This window comes from Triticum dicoccoides, chromosome 5A (genome assembly GCF_002162155.2).
Source record: "Triticum dicoccoides isolate Atlit2015 ecotype Zavitan chromosome 5A, WEW_v2.0, whole genome shotgun sequence".
NCBI classification, from domain to species: Eukaryota; Viridiplantae; Streptophyta; class Magnoliopsida; order Poales; family Poaceae; genus Triticum; species Triticum dicoccoides.
This window is the reverse complement of record NC_041388.1, coordinates 41,819,162-41,831,445: the sequence shown is the minus strand read 5'-3', so window position 1 is coordinate 41,831,445 and position 12,284 is coordinate 41,819,162.

Here is a 12,284-nt window from a genome sequence, read left to right as displayed (position 1 = left end):
CGCCCTCGCCGCCCCTCCATCGCCGAGCACCTCCCTGCCACCGTCTCTCCCTCTGTAAGCCCCCCACCCCTCCCCAACCCCCTCTCTCTTTGCTTAGTTAGTAGACGATTTTAGTAGTAGTAAATGTTAATTTAGGGTTCATAGATAATGATTTTTAAAAGTAGTGGATAGATGTTAATTAGTAGTAGATGTATAATTAGCAGTAGTACATGTTAATTAGTAGTAGATGTAGTAGTTAGATGTTAATTAGTAGTAGTAGTAGATGTGCTAGTTTCTTTCTATTTATAGTAAGTTTATATTTAGTAACAACTAGTTGAATTAATAGAACTAGTTTAGTTTTAGTTGAACTAGTTAAGTTTTAGTTGAACTAGTATAGTAAGTAAATTAATAACTAGTTGAACTACTTCATTTTTAGAAAGAACTAGTTTTTTCTTTTTATACTAAGTTTATATTTAGTAAGAACTAGTTGAATTAATAGAACTAGTTGAATTAATAGAACTAGTTGAACATGCCATATTTGGTGTTATTTTTTAGTTTAAGAAATTATTTCATGTTTTGGTTACACCTCCGAGTGGCCTATGTTTTGCCGGAGTGTTGATTAATTTCCGTTCCGGCAAATTTCAGGTGCTCGATATGTCCTTTTTTAGCAAAGGTCATGCCGGATTTTTCCGTGAATTCTGGCATGACTTGTGCTAGAATATGTGGGAAATATCGAGTGGCCTGGATTTTTTTTGAAAAATAATGATCTAATTTAGGTTTTTTAGTACATATATTTAATTGTACAAGTTTAATCTTTGAATTATGAACGTAGGAAATGTCGTACTCGGATGATGACAGTCTCCCGGGGGAGTGCAGCTGGTGCCATGACGATCGAGGTATGTGCGACAGGTTCATTGAGCTGGACGAAGATCGGCGCTTCAGCATTAAGCTCGAGGAGACATTCGATGTTGAAACGGTACGCAACAACGACAAGTGTTTTTTTCGTAATTAAGCATGACTTCAACTATTTCAACGTCTAATTTTCATCTTTTACAATTCGACTAGCTTATCCCATGCCATGCAAGACGCTATGTCTTGGAGAGGATGGGTTTTGAAGACCATGAAAATTTTCAAACAAAGAAAATACACCTAAGGACCCATCATGATATCATTTTGAAGTAAATCTATATAATTCTCAGTGCGTAACCCATTTTTGACAACGGGAAGCACTTTGCAAAATGTATGGTTTTTATGAGGGTATGATTGTCACCATGGATCTTGGTTATCCTGACATCAAGCAAGACAATATGGACATTTGGGTCCTTGTTGATACGCTTCCGATTCTACCGCAATGTGAGTTTCTCAAACATAGTTATTAACTAATTTATATTGTTTATTTCAAAATAGTTGACAGCTTATTTCCATTGACAGCTTATTTTGAATCTTCAAAGAATGTGCAGAAGATGGTAGACAAAACCCACTACACTGATGGCTCCGAAATAACTTATAAGGAGAAAAATCATCTGATTGCTTATTGTACTTTTTTTGAGAATTACAATACCTATTATCGAACTCCTCCAAATTATGGTGAATACGTGCCACTAGTGCATGTGTTGAACCACGATAACTTCCATGGAGATACCCTGGTAAGATATTTTACTATTACGACATCCGTGCATCTTTTGCATACTTGTAAAACTAGTACATCATTGCTAACTATGAAGTTATTACTATGTTTTTCAACAGAAAATCCCAATGGATTGTGTGCCTCATCTGATGTATTACAATAGTCACCTTGAAGTTCTGAACCTACAGCCAGGTCATCCTATGGATCTCACCTGTGCATATCGAATTTCTGAAACCGGTGAACACATGCTAATCAAAGAGTGGAAAAAATGTTTGGACATTCATAAGGAGGTTCTTGGAAGCAAAATTAAGCGAAAGGCAAGAATTAGAGACAGGATAATCTGCATTCTCCATAATGGAGAGCGAGGGGCTATCTTGTTTTTTGCTATTTTACCTTAGAGAATATAGTAGGTCCTAAGAGAATGTAGTAGGTCCTATGAGGTACAATATGTTTATTATGTGATACAATGTGTTAGAGTTGAAGATGTCAGGAGTACTTGTGATTACGACTAGTGACCAATGATATGATGATGATGATAAGTTGTTAATGATATGATGATGATGATATTTATTATATCATTGGGTGAAAGAACCGCGGATTAGTTTCAAGTGGATGTCCGTCCACTTGAAACTAGTCCACACGGTTCTTTCACCCCGTGATGTAATAACTCATTATGATGTAAAAACAATTTGTAAATTCCTGTTGTATGAAAATTTGTGTAAAGGTGTACGAATACAACATGAAATAACAAAGAAATAAAATACAAAATAATAGTAGCAGCGCAGGCAGAGAGAAGCGCTACTACTAATTACCAGCAGCGCTCCTCCTGGAACTCGCTGCTACTAAGTCGATTTAGCCGTAGCGTGGGTGGAGGCACGCTGCTACTATTCGTTAGCTGTAGCGCCTTCTCAGTAGAGCACCACCCCGCGCTACTGATAGGTCTAAAACCCACGCTGCTGCTAGCCTTTTCCCTAGTAGTGATTAGCTATATATGTTAATCCTATACAGAGAGATATAGATTGATCGATGTGGACGTGGGAAAGAGGGTAGGACCTCGCTGGATATATCGATTGATCGATTTGTGTGGAAAACTATGAAAGACCTAGTTATATACACACATACATAGAGGAACATCGATCGTTGCGCATGCACGCGTGAGAGATAAAGAATGCCTGATATGATGGAGAGGGGGATGTCTGTTGGTGTGTGCCTTCATGGGAGACCGACCTGGAGAAAAAGATTGCATGAGTGCGATGGATAACGCCGACTGGTAGTGTATGTGCATGCATGCACGAGAGAAAGTTATTGGTACAATTATAAAGAGAAGACTACTGTGTGGGTGTAAAAGAATACCTGAGTAGGTGAGGTCACAATCAATGTAAAGTTGAATTCAAATATTTGAATAAGAGATCCTGATGTTTGAAACCCATGCATGCATGAATATAACGAAGATCTGCGTGGTGTGGTTTGGAAACGAGCATGTTGTAATGTATACACATTGAACAAGGTCAGACTGATTTGAATTTGAGATACCGATGGCACACATCATTTGGCCACGTCGCATCCGTGCATGGACACACTACTCTAATTGGAGATGATGGGCGGCTTTTGCATCACATATCTATATCTATACCCCTATATATATTATATTTTTTTATATTGTGTGCGGGTAACTTTAACTTTGAAAGATGGTCGTTGGATGACACGAATCCGATGGTCCAAAGATGGCAAATTTGAGCACTACTGGCCATTGGATATCATCTAAATTCCACCAGATTTCGCCACATGTATAATCTAGAAGACTCCATGGTTGAACTTAAGCATAATGCATAAACATCAAAACACAAGCACTTCTTATTTGTTCTAGAATCTTCCGTATCAGAATTGCGCAAATGTTTTTCTACATGATTTGCCATTATTTGTTTTTTACTTTATGTCTTACGACGCACAATTCCATGATTCTTCAAATAGATTAGCTTTCTTATAAAAACTAGATGATTTTGAATGAAATGAACTATAAGAATTAAATGAACATCTACATCATGCATATATGACTCAAAGCTTGCATGCTATAATGTGGTATTTATTCATAATTTGGTTGCCAAATCTCATGCGTGCAATGCACGTGTACCTTACTCTAGTCTAAATGGTGTGTGTGTGTGTTGTGCGTGTTGAGGTGCAAATTGTCTTTTTTTGGTACACGTTAAGCTTGTTCTTCCAAAATTTCAAGTCGCGCCTTGTTATGCCAAAAATTCAAGCTAGCGTCTCTGTCTATCGTGCTGCGAAACTCCCGCCTCTTCAACCTGCGCCTTGTTAGCCCGAAATATTTAAGATATATCTTTGTCTCCTTGTGCTCCGACAACTCCCTCCATGTCAACCCGCGCCTTGCTATTCCGAAATTACAACGCGCGCAAAAACTCCCACCTCCTATGAAATCCAGACACGCGAAATGCTCGTGGTACCCCTGAACCGAAAGAACCGCCTCAAATCGGTGGGGGTACTTTTGTTACTTACCCCACATTTCGGACAAACGCCTCTCTAAGCCATGGTTCCCCACTGCCATCCCATCCGCCCACCCATTCGTACACCGAGGCCGCGAAAACCCGCAATGAAACCCCACACCCTGCTCCGTCCGCCACCCAGCCAGAGCCTCTTCCCCGAAGACTTCGTCCACAACAACACCTCGACGTCCCTCATCCACCGTACCGGATGAGGATCCGTCGTCGATATCATCGTCCCGCCGGTTTAGCCACCCCGTCCTCCACCTCCAAGGAGCTGCCCCGACGTTCCCCTTGTCTTTCGCGCCACCTCCATTCCCACACCGTCGTCTTCACCTGCACCACCGGAAGAGCATCATCATCACCGTTTCCGCGGATGAAGCTGCGGCCTAATCGGCGCCAACAAAGAGGTTGTACACTAATCGCCGCATTTTCTTCTTGATTCGATTTCACGGTGCTACCGGCGCTCGGTCCCGAGCCAACACAGTGCGGCTCCATCCACGGCGGCGTCGCCGGCCACTTCCTCCACGGTGTCGCTCCCTCGGCGGCGACGTCCACATCAGTAGGACCTGATGCTGCTTTAGCTCTTGCTCGCGCTGCTGCTCTGCTCTTGCTCTCGGTCCCCTGCCTGGTCTGCTCTTGCTATTGCTCTTGCTCGCGTTGCTGCTCTCGCTCTTGCTCTTGCTTGCGATGCTGCTCTGATTTAGCTACACTTCAGTCGACTGAATCGACTTTTGGGTCAGTCGATTTTCAGGTGGTGGTGGGGGCTCGCCGGAGTGAAGGAAGAACCAGCCGCAGCGGGGAGGGGGGCTCGCCGGAGAGATACCCCACTATCTATCTTAGGGTTCAGGATGGGGGCGGTGGTCACCGGCGGTGGCGGGGCGTTGGCATGGCGGTGGCATGGGGATCGCCGGAGAAAAAGCTTGGCACGGGGTGGCCTAGAGGGATGGCCGGGGCGGCGGCGGACCGGCGGTGGGGAATGTTTTCGGGGCGGGCGGGGCGGCGCACCGCCGGCCGCAGGCGGCGGGGGGCTGCTGTTTGGCCGGCTCAGGGGGGTGGAGGTTGAAAATGAACCGCAGGCCCTTGATTTTGTATCCAATGGCTGCAAAATCGACTGACCAGAGATGAAAAAGTCAGTCAACCGACGTGTAGCCTCACCTAGCTAGTGCGTTCAGTTTCGACAGCAAAATTCAGTTTCGACAGTTAAGTTCAGTTTCGACAGTTAAGTTTAGTTTCGATAGTTAAGTTCAGTTTCGATAGTTAAGTTTAGAGATGAGCGGCTGATGTATTTTACATCTAGCACTTTGTGGTTATGTATTTTACGTCATGTATTGGAGATGCTATTAGAATTCCACTCAGGTTAACATTGTTCGTTGTCTCTCTTGTCCTGCTTCAGCCTCGGCGTCGTACAACTCACCAGAGCTGCTCCAACGACGAAACCCTCCATCACAGCAGAGCAGTACCTCGGGCTCCATCTCCAGACGCCTAAGTTCTTCTTCCCCTCCTCCGACAGCCAAGTCAGCCGGAGCATCCTCACCGGCCAACCCAATCACGCTGAGATCGACATGGCTTCGCCAAAGAGGTTCTACACTTGTTGCATCTCTTTTTTACTCTGCATGTTATATATATTGTCCACTGAGCACTCGTAGTAACGGGAAATACGATTATTTTATCCTACTATATGACAAGCAGTGTGGTGCTAGACAACTTAGCTATCCGTGATGGACTCTATTGAACGCCATCATTATTTATCTCTGCGCGTTTGAGCTGTGCATTTGTCGATGAGCCTGGGAGTTGAGCTAGTATGGCAGTGGCCTCGGTCCAAAGTAATAGAAGTAGCACAAAAACATTTTTTTAGTGTAGGATTTTCCTTGCTCAAGCCTGCCTACTAGAATCGTCAGTGCTTGAAAGGAAAAGTGAATGAAAAACATCGGAATTGGAAAGTTTCCTATGGTACTACTTTTCATGTATTTGGTGCAAAGGAATGGAGCAAAGGAAAATTGTAGGATTTGTTCCTTTAGTGTCTCCTTGAAAGAAAAACTGTAGGAATTCTAATTTCCACTTCTCCTCCTTTTCATATTCCTATTCATCAAGCACAAGACTACGAGATAGTAGCATAATAGCATTATAACCGTACATTTTCTTGTGGTTTGACTTAATCTCACCATGCTTTTTTGCATCCTGTGATCTTCCAATTGTTGTGAATCAAACACTCAGATTGGCAGAAATCCTGTGTTTTTAAATTCTCTGTTTTGCACGTGCATTCCTATCCTGTTCCTGTCTATTTCCTATCCCTGCATTGTTAGAATCCTCAAATTCAAACAAGCCCTTACTCAATTACTTCTGTTACAGATATGTGTCAAAGAAAACCGTGTGTGTTTGTCCTGCTCCTGCGGCGCTGTGTTCCACCCCAGCTCAGCTGCTCCAACGACGGAAGGGTTCACCACAGCAAGGATCCGCTCTCCAGACTGTCTTTCGCCGCCTCAGATCTTCTTCCCCGCCGCCGGCAGCCACGGCAACTGCATTACCATCATCAACTGAGCAGATGACCTTGAGGACTACACGGGTCCGCAAGAGAGGTCGCACTCTTCCGTGTCTGCTTACGTTATGCGTCGCTTAATATGATGACATGTTACATTATTGTCGTGTTCACCTATTAGACTCCGAGTCAGTTCCAAACTAATGCTGAAACTTGAGTTTTTAAATGGTTGTGGGGTACATATTGGGGCAGCAATCAGTACTATCTGTCTACTATCTGGTTAATCTCCGGTTTCTACTATGAGTTTCATGTTGGGTGCAAAACAAACATTAAAGGAGCCTTTATCTGTATTTTTTAACTAAAGCTATTATCTGCCTGCTATCATTGGTTTTGGGTCTATCCACAATTTGCTACCATCACTCTGGATTTGTGCATGCAGTCCTTACATAATCTCACTATGTTTTATTCCTATGCATGCCAGTTATTGTACATAATGGAACTGATCATGTAGAGAAAAAGAGACAAGCCTTGCGTGGCAATAAAATTTCATGCAGACGGTGTTCCATGGTGGGCGCAAAGGCAGCCCCCCTCCACCCATTTCGGATTGTAATCAAGAGGAAGATAACTGTTATGAGGGGCATTCAGAAGGAGAAGACCACTCCTATTTACCCCATGAGGTCTTCACTCTAACTTGGCATCCTGATGTTGGTAATATCATGCATATGGTGCCTTGCATTGCTTACTGTATACATTAAAGATGTCATCTGCTTAGTTTAGACATGCTTTGTGTCAATGCCATCTATTTAGTTTCTTTATCGTATATGTGAATCATGCAATGCCATCTTGTCTAGCCAGGCATCATATATGTGAATTTTGCAATGCCACCCTGGTTAGCCAGTCATCTTACATGTGAATTATATCATGCCATCATTTTTTATTACGTGTTAAATCAACAATTTTAGTACATTCAATTACTCTTCCTGTGCATCAGCCATTTGGCACGGTCATGGAAAAATCTAGAGTGGAAACAAGGTCTTCAGAGTAGACAATGCTATCTGACGAAGCGCATGTCTTGGTGGTTACCGATAGCCCCTCAGAGGAGGATTCAGAGATAGATGACCAGTCATATCCCCCCCCCCCCGAGGTGCATGCCCTAACTTGGCAGGGTTATGTTTCTCATATCGTGCGTATGGTGTCTTGCATTGCTATGTCATTTGCTTAGTTTAGACATGCTTTGTGTGAATGCCACCTGTTTAGTGTCTAATTACCATATATGTGAATTATGCAATGCCATCTTGTTGCAAGACATTATTATGTGAATTATGCAATGTTATCTTGTTGCAAGGCATTATGTATGTGAATTATGCAATGCCATGGTGTTTAGGCAAGCGTCATATATGTGAATTATATCATGCCATCCTTTTTTTGTATTTCTCATTGCTTTTGTCGACAATATTTGTATATTCAACTGCTCTTCCTGTGCATCAGCCATTTGAATTGGTGATGGAGAAATCTGGAGTGAAAACAAGGTCTTCAGAGCAGACAATGCTACCTGCTGAAGCAGATATCTTGCTGGTTACAAATAGCTCTTCAGAGGAGGATTCAGAGGCAGATGACCAGTCCTATTATCCCCCTGAGGTGTATGCTCAAACTTGGCAGGGTTATATTACTAATATAATGCATATGTTGTATTGCAATGCTTAGTTTTTACATCATATACACAATATTGAATGCCATCTCCTTAGTTGACACATCATATATGCGATTGCCCTCTGCTCACTTCCTTAGTATATAAATCATATATTTGAATTATGTCATGCTATGATGTTTACATAGACATCATGTATCTGAATTATGGCATGCTAACCCATTTTCTAAAGACATAATATAGTTATATCATCTCATCATGTTTACAAAGTCATCATATTTAAATTATGTCATTCTATCTGTGAATTATATCATGCCATCATGTTTCCATCGACGGCATGTTTGTGATTTATGGCATGCCAACCACTTTAATAGACACATCGTATAGTTATATCATGTCATCCTGTTTACATAGTCATCATATTTTGAAGTATGTCATTCTATCATGTTTAGTTAGCCATCATACATGTGAAATTGTGTCATGCTATCCTGTTTAATTAGCCATCATTTATGTGAAATTATGTCCTGCTATTCTGCTTGCTTAGACAACATAAATGTGAATTATTTCATGCCCTGTTTTCTTCCCTACTATCCATTGCACCTGTCTATCTTACAATGTCTGTACATTCAATTAATTTTCTTGTTTATCAGCCATTTCAATTGGAGGGAGTGATGGCAGTATCTGTGGGAGTAAAAACACGGTCTTCAGAAAAGATCATGCTACCTCTCGATGCAGGTAGAACCACGGTTGTACTTGCCCAAGAACCAGCCCCACCACACATAACCCACACTCATGCAGATTGTACCCCTACCCAGTTGGACAAAGAACCAGCTACACCCCTTCTAACCCCAACCCCAGCAGATAGACACCCAATTCCCGTTGACACAGCACCGTCTCCACCACAGAGCACCCAAACACGAGCAGTTAGTAAGGCAACTGCAGTGCCCAAATCATGAGGACCACCACTCCGAACCCGAAGTCAATGCTTAAAGCAGAAGAAGAATTGTTCTCAGGTCAGGTTCCGTAGCTATGGTTCATACTACTTTGCTCTTGGATCACTGTATTTACTGATACCAACTAATTTCAAATTTGAAGGATGCAATTGAAACTCCAATGGCGCAACATGTATGTTTTAAACCTGTTTCTTCAACCTGTTTGGCTGTTTGCTGTTGTAACTTGCTCTATGTTGATTTCAGTTTCAATTGAATAAACAGTTATGTTCTCATGCCATGCACATTACAAGTATTGTTATTGCTGTGTAGTTTCCCACACTTATATTCTGTCTATGCTGCTTTGTCTTAAATAGATATGATTCCAACTGTATCTATCTTGATTTGGCAACATAAACTAGAATGATATAGACCATACAGTGACCATACTACATAGATATATGTTTCTTTCATGATGTTATCTTGTCCACCTTACTACTGAACTGGTAAACCTGAGATGTGTTTGTTTGTTTCTCTTTTAGAACGCGGATAAAATATTGGAGAAGAGTACCCTGTTATGCAATTCGAAAGGAAGTAATGCAGATAAGGTTCAAGATAGTGAGACATCCCTGTTGGTCTCCAAGAAAGCTGATAAAAACTATATTGAAGACACTGAGACAACCCCAAAGTCTTGTCTTGATGTAGTGTTCAAGTTACTGGCTACCACTGCTGGCACCATCTCTTCGAACTCGTTGCCTGAATCAGTTCGGCTTCTTGAGTCTCAACTTCAAGTTGAAAGACATCGATCAGATGTTATGCAACAGGAAGCCGAAGGACTGAGGAAGTCCCTGCAGAATTCAGATGCATACTTTCTGGTGCAACAGCAATCGCTGGAGGACTTAAGCGCCGAACAAGAGAAAGTTAATAAGCTTGCTAAGCATCTTGCCAGCATTATGGGTACCCAGGATATTGTTTCTTGAGCTCTTCTGAAATGGTTTCAGTTCTGGGCTTGTTTTGTTGCGGCATTTATATGCTGTTGTGTTCCCTATATTTGCACTGGTGGCGAACTTTGATGCCCAGTGGATGTAATATGTGTAATAGCCGTGATAACCTAGTGTAAGTTGCTTGCTTATTTATTTCCATGTTGTCTTGTTTATTTGTTTGCTTGTAGTCAGTGCAGTTCTTTTTCTGCGGTTTGCTAGTGGCTACAATAACCTGTTTTTTAAAACTAGGCCACAATAACCATGGGCTAATATTTACTGTAGTGACACTGGGCCTCCTACGGGCCGTAGAAACTGTGGGCCTTCTACGGGCCGTATAAACAGTGGGCCTTCTACGGGCCGTAGAAGCAGTGAGCCTTCTACGGGCCGTAGAAACAATGGGCCTTCTACGGGCCATATCATCAATGGGCCTTCTACTGGCCGTATCATCAATGGGCCTTATACGGGCCGTATGATCGATTGGCCAAACATGGGCCAAACAGACCGCATTTTGGCCGTAAACGGGCTAGAGTTGGGATCGTCCGTTCATGGGCCGACCATAACGGTCCATTGTTAATAGGTCGTATTTGATGACGCTATGAAAACGGCCCAACGTATTAACGGACCACAAACGGGCCGACTGTAACCACGGGCTGAATTTGGCCCACAAGCAGAAAATGATAGTAATGGGCCATAAGTAAACGAATGCTAGAAATGAGCCCAAGAATAAATGGGCTCTGAAGAAGGCCGGAAGATAACCTGGGCTGGAAACGGCCCAACGGTATAACGGGCCGTTAATGGGTATAAAGTGATACACTGTTCATCACGGGCCAGTTTCACCATGGGCCGTTAACAGGTATAAAGTGATACACTGTTCATTACAGGCCAGTTTCACCACGAGCCGTTGATAGGCCAAGAGTTACATAGGGCCTCATATGGGCTGAAAGACGTCATGGGCCATACATGGGCCAGAAGTGAAAACGGGCTGGAATCATATTGGATGGCCCAGATGACGCTATTGGGCCTAATTCGGATAGGGCATAATAGGCCTTGGGTTAGTGGGCTGTAAATGGGCTATATTCGAACATGCCGTTAACAGGCTTTCCATGGGCCGGCCCGCCGGCTTTTGACCAAGTCAAACGGGCCAGCCTTTACACAGGAATGGGCCTCTGTTGGGCCGTGCCACGTGTCGACGTATCATAGGCGCCTATCTGACCCACTGACGAGCTGACACGTGTTTCGTCCGGCCAATAAGAATTTTACACGTGGAAATTTCCCATTGGTCGGGGCTGTTAACGGGTTATCGGATCCAAAACCCAACCCGATAGCTTAACGGCGTTCCGTTACAGTGGATGCCACATGTCGGTCACCCTTGACGAAAGCACTTCTGTGACGCGCGATTTATCGTCATGGAAGTGGACACTTCCGTGATGATAATTTTGGTAATGTCATGGAACACTTCTACGACAGCACATGCATGACTATCTTGATTCTATCATAAATTTGTCATGGATGTACATGCATGACAAAAAAAGCGACCTACTATGACAAACACGTATCATCATGGAAGTGTATTTTTTTGTAGTGTCTCTAGTACTATCGCTCGTCACCCTCTTCTATTAAGTCACCCGACTTGCGGGGCCGGGGAGTGTGCCTATGGTCGGTTCTCAATTGCCATCCCACATGTGTTTGCAAACACAATATGACGCGCGTTCCATTCAGAGAGCAGCGTGCCAGACCGACCGACCGTCTGGAGTGCGACGCGAACGCGATGGGCGTGTTGTATACTTCGTACATGTGTACCGCCGTTTTCTAGACGCTTTGCTCCATGGCGCGGGCACAATCCATGGATACAAAATTAGTATACTGTATACTATTTAAAAGTCGAGGGCCGGGCTTTTCCTGCGCGGTAGGCGGCGGGGCAGTTCTGCCTAGTCGGTTCGACAGAGACACGAGAAGACGAGGGAGTAGGCTGCTGCAAATGTAGGGTTGTGTGATTTGACAGCGAGTTACGGCTGGACAGGTGGGCCCCGTGATTTGACTTGCCATTATCATTTTAACTGCGGCGCTACGACCGACGTGAGTCTCCCGATGCTTGACCACCTCCATACATGTGCTCTCCCAATGCTCCACCATGTAGTAGA